The 21360-nt window shown below is 40.1% G+C and overlaps 1 protein-coding gene across 1 annotated transcript in view; it reads left to right on the top strand.

The window, feature by feature from the left end:
- The window catches only part of BANK1 (B cell scaffold protein with ankyrin repeats 1), a 163458-nt gene that overhangs the window by 127038 nt on the left and 15060 nt on the right, over positions 1 to 21360 (top strand). The window lies entirely within an intron of this gene.

The following is a 21360-nucleotide window of genomic DNA, read 5'->3' as shown; positions in this document are numbered from 1 at the left end:
CCACTTTTCCCCATCACAACCATTGCAGGCATTTACCAAAACTAAACAACACTCATCCAGTACAGAACATCACAGCCAGCTTCCTGGCAGCACTCTCAGGAGTGGGGGAGCTCATTCCAGACGCAGGAATTGCAACACAGTACACATGCTTCCTGGCTCCCACAAGATGCCATTCTTGAATTGATGGGACCTGGAACGCACCCATCCTGCTGGACCAAACGCAAAGCCTGGTGCAAGAGACCAAGGCATTAAGCAGTTTCACAGCTGCAGAGAAGGGAAGGGCTGGGGAGTCAGTAGTCAGGACAGCCAGGAGTTCCTACCAATGGGAAACTAGCTTGCCACCAAGAGTCAAGGAGCTTGCATGAGAAGTTTTGCTGTTTGAGATTTGGGGCAGCTGTATTAGGAGGAAGGTGGTTCAGCCAGTCTCTAGCTTAAGAACTTGGTACACAGCACTGTTATGACAGCACCACCAATCCCCATGTGGAAGCTTAAATGGAAGCTTTCAAAAAGCAAGAAAATGAAGTTGTGCTAACTATTGGGTTTTTCAAGTGCTCCCCTGAAATGCTCAAAAATACCATCAAAACATTGTTAAGTTGTTTGTAAGATGTTGTGTCTGGGCAGAGTGTCGGTTTTACAACAGCATGACCCTACTACAGAGCTTGACGGTTCCTGTCCTATATTAAATTTAACCTTGAAATGCAGTTTGTTTATCTGCTCACTCACAGTCAATTGTCTCATTTTTGGTCATTGGATATTGACATAAATCTTGCCTTTGCTTTGGGACATGAAACAATTCTCATAGCTTGCAATTGTGGGCATGTTCTTTAATTGTAGACGGTATGCACAGAGGCCCCGGTCTGGACTGGGAACTTGGGATGGAAGCAGGTAGACTGCTCCCTTCTGCAGCTCACATCCAGATCAGAGGCTGTTAGTTTTTGTTATTTACTTTTTTTTTTTTTTAGAAAAAGTCACATGGTTGTGGATGGTGTTGTAAGGTTTTAGTTGTTTAGTCCTGCATGTAGTTATGGATGAGGAAAAGCAACAATCCAAATTATTTATTCAGAGCTGTAACATCCAAGTAATTTGAACAGAATTTGTTTATGCTATTTTTTAAATTAAAAAAAAAGAAATTTTAATACACGGATATTATCTTTTGGCTTCCAAAATACCTATGAGCTAATTCATTCTGAGGGATTTTGAGAATATTCAAGATGGCAGTTTTGGATGGTTAGCAGCAGGCAGCGTTATTCTCGCTGGTATTGTAGAAATACATATTATAATCAAATCATTATGCATAAGGAAGAATACACTAGTGCTCATATTAAGCAGGAACCAAATCATCAAATGTCAATTATCTGTCTGTTAACAATACAGGAGAGTTAAATTACCCATGATCTGCTACCAACCTCAATACACTGAAGATCTGAAGAAGGCTGTTCCTGCCTGCAATGGCATATGCATAGGCTGTTCCTTATGATCAAGAAGCTGTGTGTGTAGTGTCCATAGACACTTACATGGACATTCCACTGAATATGCAGAAATTGGCTGGAAAAGCTAATATGCATCCACTAAAAATGGTGTAGACAAACTTTTCCCAATCTGTGACCCCAAGGTTTCCAAGTGTTGTAGCACCATGTTGCACAGTTTAGAAATTGAAATCAAAGGGGATGTATCTTTTCAAATAAAACAGGTAAATATTCTAAAGTGTTAAAGCAGCATGCCTAGCCAATAAAAATGTTGCTCAGCTCTGTTGTTGTTTATTCGTTTAAACAACAGCTTCCTACTCTTCGTGACTTCATGGACCAGCCCACGCCAGAGCTTCCTGTCGGTCGTCAAAACCCCCAGCTCCCCCAGGGATGAGTCCGTCAGCTCTAATTCCTTATCTCTTCTGGCTAACCTCTGGAATTTTGCATTTAATTGGGCAAATCTCCCCCTATCACTGTTGCCTTTTGCTTTCCTTCTTTCTTGGGCTACTTCTAGTGTCTCAGCAGACAGCCACTTTGCCTTCTTGGTTTTCTCTTTCTTTGGGATGTATTTTGTTGCCGCCTCCTGAACAATGCTGCCAACTTCTGTCCAGAGTTCTTCCGGGACCCTATCTACTAAGTCCAGTCCCTTAAATCTATTCTTCACCTCCACTGCATATTCCTTAGGAATATCAGTGAGCTCATATCTAGCTGATCTGTGGGTCTTCCCTAATCTCTTTAGTCTGATCCTAAATTGTGCAAGAAGAAGTTCGTGATCTGAACTACAGTCAGCTCCAGGTCTTGTTTTTACCAACTGTATAGATGTCCGCCACCTTTGGCTGCAAAGGATGTAGTCAATCTGATTTCGGTGTTGTCCATCTGGTGAAGTCCATGTATAAAGCCGTCTCTTAGGTTGTTGGAAGAGAGTGTTTGTTATGCAAAGTGAGTTGTCTTGGCAAAATTCTATTAGCCTATGTCCTGCTTCGTTTTGTTCTCCCAGGCCATGCTTACCTGTAATTCCAGGTGTCATTTGACTGCCCACCTTAGCATTCCAGTCTCCCGTGATGAAAATAACATATCTTTTAGACGTGTTGTCCAGTAGGTGCTGCAGATCTTCATAGAACTGCTCTACTTCAGCTTCTTCAGCATCTGTGGTTGGGACATATATTTGGATCACTGTGATGTTAGATGGCTTGCCCTGAATTCAAACCGAGGTCATTCTGTCGTTTTTTGGATTGTATCCAAGCACTGCTTTAGCCACTTTACTATTAATTATGAAGGTTACTCCATTTCTTCTGTGGTCCTCTTGTCCACAGTAGTAGATCTGGTGGTCATTTGATGTGAAGTGGCCCATTCCAGTCCATTTCAGTTCACTGACGCCCAAAATGTCTATCTTTAATCTTGACATCTCACCAATAACCACATCCAATTTGCCCTGGCTCATAGATCTTACATTCCAGACTCGCCGTTCACCTCCAGTACCGTCGGCTGCTAGCCGTCCTTTCGGCTTTGAGCTAGCTGCGTCATCACATCTGGGGCTAGTTGAATTCATCCTCTGTTCCTTCCCAGTAGAATTTTGACCATCTTCCAAGCTGGGAGTCTCATCTTCCGATGGTATACCGACATATCTCTGGTTGTACTGATCCATTGAGTTTTCATGGCAAGAATACTGGGGTGGGTTGCCATTACCTTCCCCAGGGATCGCATTTAGTCTGACCTCTCTGTCATGACCTTCCCGTCTTGGGTGGCCCTTCACGGTTTAGCTCATGGCATCATTGAGGTGGTCAAGCTCCTGCACCACAACAAGGTAACGATCCTTTGCTGAAGTGCTCAACTCTAACCAACTTAAACCTGTTATCCAGTGCAATGGTTCAGAAGATCTTAACAGTCCTTACAGAAGATTCAGTTTCAGAATTGGGACTCAAGAAGTGTAGGTATCAAAACATTACTAACAGTACACACTTAGTTTATTCATATAATAATAATACTGATACAATAACGCTGCAATGCACCGGTCATTAATTATCACAAATTAGAGGTTTTCATAATATTTCCAAGCATATATAGGAGGAAACACCTATAAGGCCAAGCATTGCACCGTTACCTGCATAGATCAGGAGATCCTTCAGCTTCTTGCAATATAATAATCACGCCCATGAACAATTGCACTGGGACCAATATTTTCTGCAGGTCACACCAGGAAAGCTAAGCTAAAATTAAAATACAATAGCACCACTTTATGGATTTAACCTAATTTATATAAAATGTCCAGTCTTGATTATGACTACATTCCATTTTGCCTAACCAAACAAAGCACTTATACATCCACAGCAAAACAAAACAAAACAAAACAAAAAACAAAAGTGGATCATCATCATCCACTTCACTGAAATCCCTTATTTTATTCATTAATGTAAAAATTAACACAAAGAAAACTTTTGTTTGAAATCAGGCCTTCTAGGAGACTAACAATCATACTAAATATTTTAATGGTATTGGAAACACAAAGAGATGTAATTCTAATTATCTACCAAAGGCAAGAAGATTTGTGTTCCATATTGAATGTTTTTAGCTATAAATCTGCTTATGCAGCAGTGTGGGCAGCCTCAGTAATCGTGCAGCATAATAATTCCAATCAACACTGCTTTGATTTCTAATTTGTCTGAGAATTTTCTGGAAGCTCACATCAGAAACTAGTGGGGAATGGTACTTAAAATCCTACAAACATTAGGGTGACTTGAGCACTCCTCATGTACTTTTTCTAAAATGGCCAGGCTCAAATTCTCTCCGCCATAGGATTTTATATCCATTAACTATGGATAAAGAATGAATTATGAATATTATTAATAAAAACAGAAAACGTTGCATTGCTGCTAAATGGTAATGCTCAAAATATCCACAACAACGTCAGTTTAGAAGGGCAGAGAAAAAAATGTCATGGTGTGTTGGCATAAGAATTCTAAAAGGAAATAAATGCCATGTTTAAAACCAAAATCTAAAGGTTAAGCTTGTATCACTTCTATAACCGTAACTTCCATTCAGTTGTATAATGTGATTGTTGATCATCCTGACTGTACTGAGTAGAGTAGAGTAGAGTAGAGTAGAGTAGAGTAGAGTAGAGTAGAGTAGAGTAAAGTAAAGTAAAGTAAAGTAAAGTAAAGTAAAGTAAAGTAAAAAAAAAATGCTGGGCGTCTGTCCCATTTACATTTGAAACTGGGCCCAGGAGGAATCAGTTTTTCCTGCTTCAAACAATGACGTGTCAAAAGCCATGGTGGGATTCTCCTTCTCATGTTATAAGAGGTTTCTGCCCTGAGATAGAAATATTACTGGCCTGGGGAACAAACTGAGGAAGGAAGGAAGGAAGGAAGGAAGGAAGGAAGGAAGGAAGGAAGGAAGGAAGGGAGGGAGGGAGGGAGGGAGGGAGGGAGGGAGGGAGGGAGGGAGGAAGGAAGGAAGGAAGGAAGGAAGGAAGGAAGGAAGGAAGGAAGGAAGGAAGGAAGGAAGGAAGGAGCAAACAGGTATTCAAATCTATTTCCACATTCCTTTTGTTAACAAAGAAGTTTTGAGGAAGACCAGATGAGTTATTGACAAGCTTATGGAGTCCTTGGGGGTCTCTGAGCTTGGTTGTTTGCTTGCAGATGTTTCCTTACCCGACTAGGTAACCTCATCAGTGCACTGATGAGGTTACCTAGTCAGGTAATGAAATGCCAAGACTGCCAAGGACTCCACAATTCAACCCTGAGCTGCAGCTATTCTCTTCTATTGACAAGCTTATGTTCACTGTTCTGATTAAAAGAATGAACATTCCAGAAGAATTCATGGCTCTGATGTCATTACCCTAAGTAGATACCCCTTTGCTACATCTGCCACTGCATTACAAGTGTCAACGGTCTGTGATGCAAATGGGAATTGTTGAGGGGGGATGTCAATGCCATTTTAGTTTGGAAAGGTCATCCTTGGATTCTAATCTAATTTTTATTTCTTGTAGCTACCAGAATTGTTGTGCACAGCATGTCTTTGAAAGGAGTATTGAAAGCACCCCACTTTTCTTTAAATTGGGGTGCTTTTACCAACTAGACATGCCTGCCAGACTCCATCTGATGCATAAGGGTATCAGTCTCTGGCTGAAAAAGGAATTGTTTCCTGCCAACAGTGTTCCTGACTTCTTAGTTGGGACATAGTACTATACTGTACAAACTTTTGGCCACACTGGGGATACAGTTTAGAGGAAGGGGGAGCACGTCAAGTAACAAGAGTAGACATTTCATCTGTATTGATGAAGCCCTTTATGGACATTGTACGTTTTGCATACTGTAAACTCAACTATTGGTGTTTTTTTTAATTTAGAATATACAATAAAATACCATACCTTCCCTGGAAATGCAGAGTCTCAGGTTTAAAAATGGCCATGCAAATATATGAATGTGCAACTATTCTGCACTGCAAACAGCTTCTGAGACTATTATATGATCTGCGTGCTTCTTGTTACAGAGCTTTATGCTTTAAAAACAGGATGTTAAATATAAGAACCCTAGGCCTTAACAAGACCAATAATGTCAAATAATTTAGCCTGTAACATCCTTCCTGCCCTTTACACAATTCAATTATCTTCAAAGCTTAGAAACTACAAATGGCATTCCAGCTTACAGTACTTGCAAAAATATCTGCGGCTGAAGTACTCTCAGCATGTCATTTAAAATATTTCATAAGGAATAAGCTCCTTGTAACAAGCGAGTATTACCCCCAGTGCAGCCTTTCTCAACTTTTTGACCCTGGAGGAACCCTTGAAATATTCTTCAGGCCTTGGGGAACCACTGCACATAGGCCAGAAGTTACAAAATTATTATATTTGTTTCATGGGTAGGCATTAACAGTGTTCTTACACTAAAAATAAAGAATGAAACTTACCTCTTTAATGTGAAGTTTCCTGAATTTGAAATAATTTTTTTAAATAAATGAATTGTGATCTCCAGGGTACCCCTAGTGACCTCTCACAGAACCCTTGTTGTTTATTCATTTAGTCGCTTCCGACTCTTTGTGACTTCATGGACCAGCCCACGCCAGAGCTTCTTGTCGGTCGTCAACACCCCCAGCTCCCCCAGGGACAAGTCCGTCACCTCTAGAATATCATCCATCCACCTTGCCCTTAGTCGGCCCCTCTTCCTTTTGCCTTCCATTCTCCCCAGCATCAGCATCTTCTCCAGGGTGTCCTGTCTTCTCATGATGTGGCCAAAGTATTTCGGTTTTGCCTTTAATATGATTCCCTCAAGTGAGCAGTCTGGCTTTATTTCCTGGAGGATGGACTGGTTGGATCTTCTTGCAGTCCAAGGCACTCTCAGAATTTTCCTCCAACACCACAGTTCAAAAGTATCGATCTTCCTTCTCTCAGCCTTCCTTATGGTCCAGCTCTCGCAGCCATATGTTACTACGGGGAACACCATTGCTTTAACTATGCGGACGTTTGTTGTCAGTGTGATGTCTCTGCTCTTAACTATTTTATCAAGATTGGTCATTGCTCTTCTCCCAAGGTTTAAGCGTCTTCTGATTTCCTGACTGCAGTCAGCATCTGCAGTAATCTTTGCACCTAGAAATACAAAGTCTTTCACTGCTTCTACATTTTCTCCCTCGATTTGCCAGTTATCAATCAAGCTGGTTGCCATAATCTTGGTTTTTTTGAGGTTTAGCTGCAAGCCAGCTTTTGCACTTTCTTCTTTCACCTTCATCATAAGGCTCCTCAGTTCCTCTTCGTTTTCAGCCATCAAAGTGGTATCATCTGCATATCTGAGATTGTTAATGTTTCTTCCAGCAATTTTAACTCCAGCCTTGGATTCCTCAAGCCCAGCATGTCGCATGATGTGTTCTTCATACAAGTTGAATAAGTAGGGTGAGAGTATACAGCCTTGCCGTACTCCTTTCCCAATCTTAAATCAGTCCGTTGTTCCGTGGTCTGTTCTTACTGTTGCTACTTGGTCGTTATACAGATTTTTCAGGAGGTAGACAAGATGACTTGGTATCCCCATACCGCTAAGAACTTGCCACAATTTGTTATGGTCCACACAGTCAAAGGCTTTAGAATAGTCAATAAAACAGAAATAGATTTTTTTTCTGAAACTCCCTGGCTTTTTCCATTATCCAGCGGATATTGGCAATTTGGTCCCTAGTTCCTCTGCCTTTTCTAAACCCAGCTTGTGCATCTGGCAATTATCGCTCCATGAATTGCTGAAGTCTACCTTGCAGGATCTTGAGCATTACCTTACTGGCATGTGAAACGAGTGCCACTGTTCGATAGTTTGAACATTCTTTAGTGTTTCCCTTTTTTGGTATGGGGATATAAGTTGATTTTTTCCAGTCTGATGGCCATTCTTGTGTTTTCCAAATTTGCTGGCATATAGCATGCATTACCTTGACAGCATCATCTTGCAAGATTTTGAACAGTTCAGCTGGGATGCCGTCGTCTCCTGCTGCCTTGTTATTAGCAATGCTTCTTAAGGCCCATTCAACCTCACTCTTCAGGATGTCTGGCTCTAGCTCACTGACCACACCATCAAAGCTATCCCCGATATTGTTATCCTTCCTATACAGCTCTTCTGTATATTCTTGCCACCTTTTCTTGATCTCTTCTTCTTCTGTTAGGTCCTTGCCATCTTTGTTTTTGATCATACCCATTTTGGCCTGGAATTTACCGCCGATGTTTCTAATTTTCTGGGAGAAGTCTCTTGTCCTTCCTATTCTATTGTCTTCTTCTACTTCCATGCATTGCTTGTTTAAAAATAATTCCTTGTCTCTTCTGGCTAACCTCTGGAAATTTGCATTTAATTGGGCATATCTCCCCCTATCACTGTTGCCTTTTGCTTTCCTTCTTTCTTGGGCTACTTCTAGTGTCTCAGCAGACAGCCACTTTGCCTTCTTGGTTTTCTCTTTCTTTGGGATGTATTTTGTTGCCACCTCCTGAACAATGTTGCGAACTTCTGTCCATAGTTCTTCCGGGACCCTATCCACTAAGTCCAGCCCCTTAAATCTATTCTTCACCTCCACTGCATATTCCTTAGGGATATTAGTGAGCTCATATCTAGCTGATCTGTGGGTCTTCCCTGATCTCTTTAGTCTGATCCTAAATTGTGCAAGAAGAAGTTCGTGATCTGAACTACAGTCAGCTCAAGGTCTTGTTTTTACCGACTGTATAGATGTCCGCCACCTTTGGCTGCAAAGGATGTAGTCAATCTGATTTCGGTGTTGTCCATCTGGTGAAGTCCATGTATAAAGCCATCTCTTAGGTTGTTGGAAGAGAGTGTTTGTTATGCAGAGTGAGTTGTCTTGGCAAAATTCTATCAGCCTATGTCCTGCTTCGTTTTGTTCCCCCAGGCCATGCTTACCTGTAATTCCAGGTGTCATTTGACTGCCCACCTTAGCATTCCAGTCTCCCGTGATGAAAATAACATCTCTTTTAGGTGTGTTGTCCAGTAGGTGCTGCAGATCCTCATAGCACTGCTCTACTTCAGCTTCTTCAGCATCTGTGGTTGGGGTGTATATTTGGATCACTGTGATGTTAGATGGCTTGCCCTGAATTTGAATTGAGATCATTCTGTCGTTTTTTGGATTGTATCCAAGCACTGCTTTAGCCACTTTACTATTAATTGTGAAGGCTACTCCATTTCTTCTGTGGTCCTCTTGTCCACAGTAGTAGATCTGGTGGTCATTTGATGTGAAGTGGCCCATTCCAGTCCATTTCAGTTCACTGACGCCCAAAATGTCTATCTTTAATCTTGACATCTCACCAATAACCACATCCAATAGATCTTACATTCCAGGTTCCACTGGTGTGTTGATCCTTCGAACATCTGATTCGCCATTCACCACCAGCACCGTCGGCCGCTAGCTGTCCTTTCAGCTTTGAGCTAGCTGTATCATCATGTCTGGAGCTAGTTGAACTCATCCTCTGTTCCTCCCCAGTAGCATTTTGACCATCTTCCAACCTGGGGGTCTCATCTTCCGATGGTATACCGACATATCTCTGGTTGTACTGATCCATTGAGTTTTCACGGCAAGAATACTGGGGTGGGTTGCCATTACCTTCCCCAGGGATCGCATTTAGTCTGACCTCTCTGTCATGACCTTCTCGTCTTGGGTGGCCCTTCACGGTTTAGCTCATGGCATCATTGAGGTGGTCAAGCTCCAGCATCACGACAAGGTAACGATCCTTTGCTGAAGCACAGAACCCTAGGGCTCCACAGAACCCTGGCTGAGAAACCGTGCCCTAATATAAAGGTGAGTCAAGGTCATGCTAAACAATGAGTTTTGATCTCTACCAACACCATTTTGCTCTATCACATTTGTGGTATTTCCCTGCTTGAAAAGATCCATGTTAGGCATGATGGTATCATGAAAAAGCAGGGAAGGCCCATCAATCTGGAAACCATCCTGGGCATCTTGTAGGCAAGCTCTTCAGCTCCCCAGCTGCATTTAATGGTATAGATTTAAGATTTAAGACCTTTACTGATACCCACCTCTTTTTCTTTTCATTAATATCAACATCACGGAATGCATCTGAAATCCAAAGACTCCTATTTAGCAAATCTGAAAAGTTGTTGCTGTGGGAATAAATGAAAGAAGGAGCATGATATACTGTATGTCCTCTTGGGCTCTTGGAGGAATAAGCAGCATGTACATTTCAGCAAACAATTAATGAAAGTGGATGGTTTGAGAACTACACACCATGCTCCCCTCAGTTGTTTTATGAGATTGCCAGGCACATTCTAGAATTCTTGAGTTTAGTCCCATGAATTACTATGGAGTAAGATCAACTCTGGGTGAGGAAGGCAGGGCAAAGTGGCCCTGCTCTGGAATGATCTCTCCTTAAAAATCACATTTGCCCTCTCCCTGCTGGCCTTTAGGAAATAGTTAATCTCAGAGGATAATAATATCAGTAGGATAATAATAACAATAGTAGTGATGATGATGATGATGATACCCAAACTACTTCCTAAAGGAGATTCTCTCTAAAACTTTTATTAAAACAATTAACTGGGTTTGAATGCCTCTTTCTACATGTTCATAGTTTATTGGCTTGGTTTTAAGTTTTATCTCCCACTTTTCATTACATTTTTATATTATAAAAGTGATGCAAGTTAAGATGTGTTTTGAAGCCCAGCACATACATTCATAATTGATTAAACATTTCATGCAAGGTGGGTTTTTTTTCTGCCTTTCAGACTGTCATTGTCCCCTAATATGGTATACGATAATTTGTTCTGCAGCTTCAAAGCCTTTGCACATAAATACATATGCACAATTATCCATCCATCTGGGGCTTCATATCGCATGATATTTCTGAGAGTGTAGTTGTATGTACAAAGCTTCCCTTCCTGCATATATTTTCATTGTATATGCAAACTCAGTGAGTGTGGCTAACAAGTCTTTGTAATGGCAGGGACAAAACTAATAAGCACAGCCTCATTCCCCTTTCATGTGTTGATTCAACAATTGAAGGTTTTGACTGAAAGGGCTACACTCTACAGTACAGGAGAGGCTGTTTAGTCCACTGTTTCAGGTGCCAACCCAAGGGAAACAGTCAGTGGTCAGGATCAAAAGCAGCAGAAAGTACTTACAGCAAAGTCATTAGGCAAGTACATCAAATGCCCAGTTAAGGCTCAAGATAGGAATGCCATCAATTCAAGTGAAGGCCTGGAAACTGATGATAAATTATTGGCTAAAAATCCAATTTTTCCCAGTTGGTTTAACTCCTTTAGTCCTAGTAGATAATTTCTCTTCACCCTGGAAGCAGGCGGTAGAATATAAGCTGGCTTCATATGGACTCTCTCCTCTACTCTTGACATCATTAGGCTATGATCAAGCCAAACAAATAGTCATCCAAAGAATGAAGGACATGGAGTTCCAGGATGAACTTAACAGGCTCCCACAACATAACAGAATTTGGATAAACAGGGGCGTAGGGGAACCAGCAAGATATCTCCTAAATTTAACATTTCCTAAGTTGAGAATCGCATTCTTTAAAGCCAGATTCAATATTCTCCCATCTGCACTACTCCAAGGCAGATACAACAAAGTCCCCATAGCTCAGTGAATCTGCCCATGCGGTGAAGAGGAAGTAGAAACCAATTTACATGTACTGCTACACTGTAAATTTTATAGGGATATCAGGTCAATTTACATTTTGCCCCTAATAGAAAAACTTCCTGGGTATCCAGATGATTTTTACATGAACTATCTACTTCAGGATTTAAAACCTTACATTACGTGTACAGCTGCCAAATTCTATGTTGCTGCAATGAAAATAAGATAAATCCAGACAAAGAAATAACTCCCTATTTTAAAACGTACTTTTAAATTTTGTCAGGGTATATATATTTTTACTTTTATTTTATAATTTCTTACCGTATAATTTCTAATGTTTTAGGCTCACCCCATAAGGTAACAAATGCATTAATACAGTAATGGCAGAGTGAATGCTGTATTATTATGTGATATATTTTGTTAGTTTGTCGTTTATTATTGTATTTCTTGATTGTACTTTGTTTTTTTCTTAAATTTTGCTGGTCATTGACCGCAACTAATAAATATGTCATTAGGCAAACTCATTGTCAATATTCAGTCCAAGGCAATGAGATAATATTGGCATCTAAGGTTCTGAAGGTTCAGTTTCTGGAAAAGATCAGGGTTTTCAAGAAATAAGACAAGGCTTGAAGGTCAGGCTGTAGAAAATTTCTACCATTTAACTGCTCACAAACAGAGATTTTTATATTGAAAATTCCTGACTCCTACCTGACTAGAACTAATGCTGTTTAAAATTAATTTCAGAAACTGAACAAATCCATCATTATTCCCAAATAGACAACTATTTCCAAGGCATTCTTTCATACAATCTGGAACCATTTTTTCTTTCTGCTATTTGGCTCTCGATCCAGTGGTATCATTGCTGTTGCATGGCAGAAGCCATAGCTTTGTATCTGAATCACGTCTAGGGTTGGAAAGCTGGGGACAGTAGAGGATGGTTGTGCCAAGATCACAGTGATAGGCCTTAATATCACAGGATCAGAAGTCAAACTTCTTACTCAGTTCCTTCAATTCCCTTTTCTCAGTGCGGGCTTCTCTAGGTGGGCCAGAACAGTGATCTTTCACCCTTGTTGGACCTAAATATATTGCAATAGTCACTGAGAATAATAACTGTTTAATTGTAGCTTACAGCCACTTGAAAAAGCAAAATACCCTGAGCCAGTCCTGGGATGTTCTCAGCTATGCCTGAATGTATTATGAGCTGTAGAAGATTAAAGCTATTGGAGCTACACAAAGAGATAAATGACTAAATAGAATTAAAGGAGAATGCAAGTTAGTGGAGTCTGAGCTAAGCAGCCTTGGGAAGACTGTATACATTTGCACAAATACTTGTCATCTTCTGACCATGTATAACTAAGCACTTATAATCATTTTAATGTATTGAACAATGTAACCTATGTGTTACATTGTGCCCTTGTAAGTTTATCAAAAAATATAGTCTACCGTATTATTTTTTTATTTACTTTTTTCTCTCACTACTATTCAACAAGATATAAATAATATATAGAACAGAGTTGCATAGTCCTATGTAGCAGTTTATCTGTATGCTAACTGTATGCTAACTTGAATGGCTAAAGAAGAGAAGTAAACACATTCATAGACAATAGTTCTATCTATAGTTACTAATATTCTTCTATATGGAATGTCTGAGTTCAAAGCTGAATAAAAATCTACTATGGGAAAGGGCTATTGACTTCAAGCCTTACTGAAGATACTTGATTTATCATTGTGTGAAACCAACTGTGGGACTAGATCTGTATTTCACTAATTAGTGGTTCTACGTGTATTTGTCCTGACAAGCAGGAACCACGCCGAGATGAGGAATAGGTCTCTAGTGTTTTATTACTGCTACAGCGCTGCGGGTTAAACCGCTGAGCTGTCGATCGGAAGGTCGGCGGTTCGAAACCGCGTGGCGGGGTGAGCTCCCGTTGCTCGTCCCAGCTCCTGCACACCAAGCAGTTCGAAAACATGCAAATGTGAGTAGATTAATTGGTACCGCTTCGGCAGGAAGGTAACGGCGTTCCGTGAGTCATGCTGGCCACATGACCCGGAAGTGTCCCTAGGGACAACGCCGGCTCTAAGGCTTAGAAACGGAGATGAGCACCGCCCCCTAGAGTCGGACACGACTGGACTTTACGTCAAGGGAAACCTTTACCTTTACCTACAGTAGACAGAAAATCCTAACAAACTGAAGAAGCGTGAGAAAACCCATACAGATAAACCCCAAAAGTCCAGGCGGGTCTGTTCTGTGTCTCTTTGAATGACAGCTCAAATTCTCGCTACTACGCATGCGTTTTCCCCCCTAGATAGGGGCCCTCTCCTGCTCACCATCAGTGCTCATGACAGTATTGGTATTTCAACTCTCAGAGTTCCTAGTTACAATTCCTAATGCTTACATCACTTGGGAATTCTGGGAGTTGCATTCCTGGGAGGATGATGCAGAAAGCTTAGTTAGATGAATCAACCATCAAGACCTTTTTCTTTATGAATGAGCCAATTATATCGGAAGAGTCTCCAGTAGCAAAAATATATAAATCTAAGAACAGATCAGTCTAGTCCAGCATTCTGTCCTATACTGTGGCCACTTTCTGTTCATAAACATTAACAAAATGGTGATTGCCTTCTTTCACTTTTGCTCCCAACTGATGTTGACAGTGGGCTGCTCATGATTCCAGAGACAGAAAATATCTCAAAGCTATAGTCATTAGCAGCAAAATCTTCCATGAATTTGTCCAGCCCCCTTTTAAAACCATCCAAATTGGTGCTGATCTTCACATCTGATTATAGTAGCTTCCACCACTGAAGTACTGTATGTATTGTGTAAAGTACTTCCTTTTATCAGTTCTTTTTTTTCTTTTGCATTTCATTTCAATGGATGACCTCAAGTTTTAACAATTTGGAACACCATAGCACTATGTCAGAAAGCAAAGAAACAGCCTCAGAATGAGAGGCCTAGATGTTGTATTTGCCTCTTCAATAGATAAATTAGGTTTTGGTCTTCCCAATTTGACACTAAATCTCTATTTGAGAAAAAAAAGCTTTCTCTTTGCCATGTGGGCTGTTTCAATAGCAGTTTGATTTTTGCTTCTTGCTTAAATAAATTTGCTTAGAGCAGACCTTTCAAAAGAGGAAACAGCTGAAGTTATAGCTGTGCTTCTGCCAAGCAAAAGGTTATGTGAGAAGTCACATATGAACATCTTACACCATCTGAACTGAAAAATAACCTGCTGCCAGGTTATCAATCAAGTACTGAAAATTTTGCAATAATTATATAGCCTCCTAAGAGCAATATAATACTTACCTTTATATAAAAAAAATTGCAAATATGTGTGAAAAGTATAGAATTGTAGTAAAAAAAAAAAAAAAACACATGCTGAAATGAATCTTTTAAAAAAAATCTCATTACATGGTGCAGGCTTCTACCAAGAAGTAATCCCTTGCTATTTTGTGTTCATATTATAGAACAGTACAAACCCTGGAAAAAAAATAATGTACCTCAAATACAGAATAAATAAGTTTGTTGCTCTTTCTCTAATTTAATTTAAAAATGCCCCCCCCCATATTAGCATTTCTGTATATAACAGTAAATTCGTTTTGCCAATATCAAGTTGTATTTCCTTTTATTATTTCTGAAAGCAATAGTGCAAAAGCACCTGCAGTTATTTGAAATCCTGTGTGGTAAAACAGATGGCCACATATGATTAAAACCTATATTTCATTTCAAGCATTTGGCAATAGAAGCATGAATAGGACTCATGCACATTAAAAATTGCTAAGGAGCTGATCTGAGCTTGCAATAGTTCTTTATTTTCTTATTTTTTTTTAATAAGAGTTTTATTAAGTTTGAAACATAGATTAAAACTGCAAAAAAAGCAAAAAAAAAAAACTAGAAAAGTGTGAAACACAAGAAAAAGAGTTTTCAAAGATTACATAAAGAGGTGACTTTCGACTCTCAACAACAAGAATATACAGTAATTTCCATAATCAATCCCTTGGTGGTAAAGGTGAAAGGTCCCCTGTGCAAGCACCGAGTCATGTCTGACCCTTTGGGGGGACGCTGCTTTTGTGATGTTTTCTTGGCAGACCAGAGCGGGGTGGTTTGCCATTGCCTTCCCCAGTTGTCACCTTCCCCAGCAAGTTGGGTGCTCGTTTTACTGACCTCAGAAGGATGGAAGGCTGAGTCGACCTGAGCCGGCTACCCAAGAATCCAGCTTCTGCTGGGATCAAACTCGGGTCGTGGGGAGAGTTTCAGTTGCAATACTGCCACCTTACCACTCTGTGCCACATGAGGCTCTTAATCAATCCCTTACTCTATATCAAACCAAGATCACATTATTTCTATAAATCATTCCATTAGTACATATATAAATCACTAAATACAATTGCTCCTTCCCCTTATATTAAAAATCTCTAAATCAACTTCCCTCCCCCAAAAAACATTTATTTAATTATTTCCTTCCTACCACTATTCTATATATTTCTGTCCACTATAATAAACATCAAATTATAAAAACCGAAATTGTCTACTTTTATAATTAATAATACTACAACAATTTTAACCCTATTAAACCTAAAAACCAAACAATTATTATTATACCTTATAAATACCTTATAAATCTTAAAAATCAAACAAATCTTTAAAAGAATCCATTAAGTCTTAATCCAAATCATTAAAGAGAAATGAAATCATAAAAGCTTCATTATAAATCCAATTAAACATTCTTAAATTTTTACCCCACTTCGAAATGTACCAAGACATTTATGTATCTCCATGTTACACACAAGGCATTTTTCATACAAAAATCAAACAGCCCAACTGTCCCCCTTAAAAACTCAGACCTCTCAGCAAAGAACCTCCCACAGAACAGGGCTTCTTCTTCCCCATAACATTCCATCAGAAAAACAACTGTATTGGTGATTTTCAATTCAGGCTGTCCCTTTAACCCCTTCAGCACCAGAATGAACTCTTCACCTGGCATTTCAACAAAGACTTCAGTCTCACTGTCAGTAGAAACATCTCTGTCTTTGCTGAAATCTTCAGCTTCTTCCATAATGTTCTCAGCCAGGTGACATATTTTAAATCAGATATTTTCCACAATGTCCCAAATATCTTGCAAAATAGCTTGACAGGAATCTGACAAGATCTGCTTAAGCTCACAACGGAACTCTGAGAAAATCTCCTTGAAATCCTCCATGTTTCAGACATGGATTATGGCATCCCCTAGATACTTGACTTGTGCAGATTGGAGTTAATGAGTTAGTGGAAAGTTTCCGAATGAAATTGAGACAAAAGAAAGTATGCTAACAAGCAGCTATCAGGGAAAGTGAACAGAAGGCTGGAAATTCAAAACAGCAAATTCACCGTGTAGGAAAATATTAAATCCTTCACATTCAGTACAAAAATAATAACAGGGAGGCAAGTATTTATTCTCAATCCTCCTTAATCTTTAAATGGGAAAATAAGCCAAAATTTTAAAAGATTTTTTAAATTTAAGCCAGAAATAATGATAAGCACCAAGAGAGTCCACTTCTTCTAGCTGTAGAAATCCTCTCTTGGGGTACAAAAACTTTAAAAATATATAAGTTGAGTGATTTAGAAATGGGGTGGCTAGACCTAATATCCCTTTAAGGCTACAGTGTGGTGTGGAAATGGTGATGTCCCCACCTCCTGTTGTCTCTTACTGGATTGTCATGAATGCTGTTTGTGATTCTCTGGCTGCAAGACAGCATTTTGGAGAGCAGATGGGATGATTCCAAGCATTTTCTTTGTCATGAAAGTGCTCTTGGGCTTCAGGAAAAAGCCTGACCAAGCCCCCAAAAAAGTCTTCGCTGTCAGTTCTGTCTGCAGAACTCACAGACACAGCTGTTCAGTCAGCCATATTTCCACTGGAAGTCTGAGCTTGCAATAGTTCTTTAGAAGAGTATTTTTTTAAATCAATCCTCAAACTTTTATCACAATTTGTGTGATTCAGTTGTATACTTAGCACCTCTGCTGGGCAGAGATCTGGAGACTTAAAGATATGTCTTCCTACCCTGGAAAGAAAAAAAAAACTCTTTTTTTCCTAAGTAAAGTTGAAAGGTGTAAGTTGCTGTGGAGATGGGGAAAATCATGGAGTTTGAAGAGACACTGAAAAATTTCTGAGCTGTCTCAGATGGGGGAAGAGACTATGAACCATTCCTAGAATTATCTTTCTCCCTTGCAAATATAATCCAAGGCACAGAGCAATTTGGGGAAATGTCCTGATACCGTCCTCTTTAGATTAGCATCTGAGCTTTGTGATTCATAAAAGGGTGAGGAAACATCACTGAGTGAGACAGTTTTGACTTTGCTTGATTTTTGTTGCTGATCATGCATTTGGAATAAAATAATGGGAAATAAAGATAGATACAGACTGAATAACTTGAATTTAATTCCCCAGAGATTCAGTGGGATCTAAATTTAGCTTATTGAGCCTAGATCCAGCCCAATATATACCCAATACAATTGTGAATTGCTACCCACAGAGATAGACAGATGACAGCAAAGGAAGGTTTAGAATTTTGTTTTAAACCCCATGCTGCTTTTCTGTTTGAAATAAATGGCCAAGGCAGGTAGCAAAAGAAATGCCACACACAGAAATCAAATCCAGTAAAGAAAGTAATAGAAGAAGAATAACTACAGCAGCAAGAGATCAAATGAAACCATCAGAAGCTCATAAAATACCTTTTATCACACTCTAAAATATCTGTTCTCATTTCATGCAGCATGAAAAATCTAGGAGTCCTCCAACTGATTCTCCCTTGGAGAAAGCTGTCCTTCTTAACCCAGACTATGACCACTGCAAGATCTGATTGGCCATTTCCCTGCTTCTTGTCCTTCCCAACCATGCAGGGAAGGCAATCATCATTGGTCTGCTCCTGGGTGAACTGGTATATCAGGACCTGCTTTGTCTTTTTACACATTGCTCCCTCCTCACAGTCCCCATCCCTTTCCTTTCTTTTTCAGAGAATTGCTCGCATGGATGACTTCATACACCCATCTTTTTTGACACTAACATAGACCCTTTAAAGAAAAGTTTTTCCCCTTTAAAAGTTTTTCCAGAAGACTGGCTGGATTAATTAATACAAAATAAATAAATAAGATGAGAGCCAGTGTTGTGTGGTAGTTAAGGCATCAAGCTAGAAACTTAACAGGAGACCATTAGTTCTAGTCCCGCCTTGGACATAAAGCCAGCTGGGTGATCTTGGGCCAGTCATCCTCTTTCAGCCCTATGAAGGAGGCAATGGCAAACCACTTCTGAAATCTTGCCAAGAAAACTGCAGGGACTTGTTCAGGCAGTGGCCAGGAGTCAACAATGACTCAAAGGCACAAAACAAACAAACAAGAGCCAGCTTCATATAGTGGTTAAGGCACCAAGCTAAAAACTGGAAAACTGAGTTCTAGTCCCACTGATTCAAAGCCACTTGGGTGACCTTGGGCCAGTCACTTCTTCTCAGCCCTAGAAAGCAGGCAATAGCAAACCACTTCCAAAAAATCTTGCCAAGACAACTGCCAGGCAGTTACCAGGAGTCAAGACTGACTCAAAGGCAATAAATAAAATAAAATAAAATAAATAAATAAAACCAGGTATCCCTGAAGTTTTCAACAGATAGCAAAAAACATCCTGACTGAAAAGTTACAAGTTGATAAGAAACTGCCATTTGCCAGCTTAAAAAGAAGAAGAAGAAATAGTCTAAGAAACAAGATTCTTCTCATCTCCTAATTGGAAACAAATACCAATATTATTCCCAGGGCCCGCCACCAAGATGGTGACGAAGCCGTAGCCTCCGTAATGGGCTCTTCCATTCATACCTTTTAAATCATAATTATTACCATGGTCAACATGGGAAAATGAAAGAAGCAACAGAGAACGCCATCTGCAACACAACTGTCAGCCAAGCCATTAAAATAGCAGAAGGTTGATAGATTTATTACAAGCAAGCAAGTCTCCTCTGTAAGTAACGTTTCCCCGCTTTATCTAACAGACAGATACAACCTGCTTGAGTGGGATTTGCAGGCTGAGATCGAAAGCCAGCAACTCTTAGACCTTTCCTCGTCACTGATAGAGAATGCTTCCTCTCCACAGGCAGTTGCTGTTAGCTCAGCTGCTGAACAATTTATACAGGAGGGAGACATGGATTCTAACCCTAAATCCCTGAAAGAACAAAATGCACTGGACTTTATAACTAGGCATAGCCTACTCACTGCACAGACAGTTCTTTCCATTTTTGACTTGCTGACTACAATTAAGGATAAAGTTGACTCCCTAAAAGAATCCTTCATGAAATTTACTGAGGGCCAGCCTAATCATACTATTTACCCTACCAAATTAAATGACTGTGCTTTACATGCAGCCAATGGAGGAAAGGAAGAATTTACCTCCAAATCCATACCTTTGAGAGGGAGTGCCAGCAGGGGGAAGGAAAAGATAAGCAGCTCCACAGAGAAAGGAGTGAAGGATGAAAAGTATTCATTAAGAAAATGTCTTCTACAAACTAATAAGATGACTTTGCAAATCTTAAACAACAGAACCAACAGAGGCAGATGGGGATCAAAAAAAGCCATCATTCAGTCCTTAAGTCAGCTTTTACGCTGTGAAAGGAAATCTATGGACTTACAAAAGGTAGAATGGCTTCCATCCAGAGGCAATTATAGTTGAGTCCTGCTAACATTTGGACAGTCTGTGGTACCCAGCATGGTCTTCAAAATGAAACCTTTTTAGAGTACATTTTCAATCTTTACAGTTTGTGTTTTCCACTTTGAAGAAGTTAGGTCACTTGTGGCTCAGCGCAGCCAAGAGGGTACTGGCGCTTTAAAATATGATAGCAAAACTCCCCCAGACAATTTCAAGGACTCTTCAGCAGCACAGCCTCTGCCAAAGAAATGTTCAAGCAAACAACTAGCCCATCCTACAACTACACAGCTGGCAAACGATTCACTTGAAGAAAGCCTGATCAACTCCTTCGGTGCTCTGTCAGATTCAAGGCAGGCCGATATACTTCAGAGATTAGATGATCTGAGAGAAGCCTTAATGACAACTTGTCAAGCAGCCAAGCCATTAATAAATTTTGCCCTACGAAATATTCAGGATGATAAGCCCAATTTTAAGCAACAATGTGAAGGTAATCCTGGAAAAGAGCAATCTCTCGGCACTCCCACAGCTGCTATAAAAAATCAAGAGCTACAAAATTCTAAGGCAGCGTCTGATTTGGTGGATCTCTCTGCTTTTAATTCATGTCCTAATAGCCATCTGAATTTACTAGAAGCTGCAAAATCAAAAATTCTTGTAGTTGCACAGGTTCATGGGGACTGGGCCTCCTCATCTCCACCTCTCCAAGAGTAGTACCTAAATCTATACCCTCATTGAGGCAAACGGCCTTGGCTTTTTTGCTTGACTTGTGTTCTGCTACTCTGTTAATTATCAATGTCCCAAGCTGTTTGTTATAATGACTCCCATCCACCTGTCCACACCCTTTGTAATATGTAGGATGTATCATTTCACATATTGTTTATTTGGTACCCTGATGCTATTCTGTGCCTGGAAGTAGATGATAATAGATGTAGATTTTGAGTTGGGGCTGACAGAGGCAGTAAGAGTTTTAGTACCCTTGGATCCAGGATGCCCACAGGGGTTGGTGAAGTCACTGTGCTTTCTTTGTGGAATGTCGTTCTGTCACCCAGGTGTGCAGAGAAACAATCGTGTTCTGACTGCAAAGTGGATTGTTAGCATCTGCCCTGGACTTGGAATCCGTGATATTACTTCTATGCAGATATCAGGTCAACGTTGCCATTTTTTGACATTACACA

This window comes from Candoia aspera, chromosome 8 (assembly GCF_035149785.1).
Source record: "Candoia aspera isolate rCanAsp1 chromosome 8, rCanAsp1.hap2, whole genome shotgun sequence".
Taxonomy (NCBI): domain Eukaryota; kingdom Metazoa; phylum Chordata; class Lepidosauria; order Squamata; family Boidae; genus Candoia; species Candoia aspera.
This window is presented reverse-complemented; position numbering and strand designations above follow the sequence as displayed.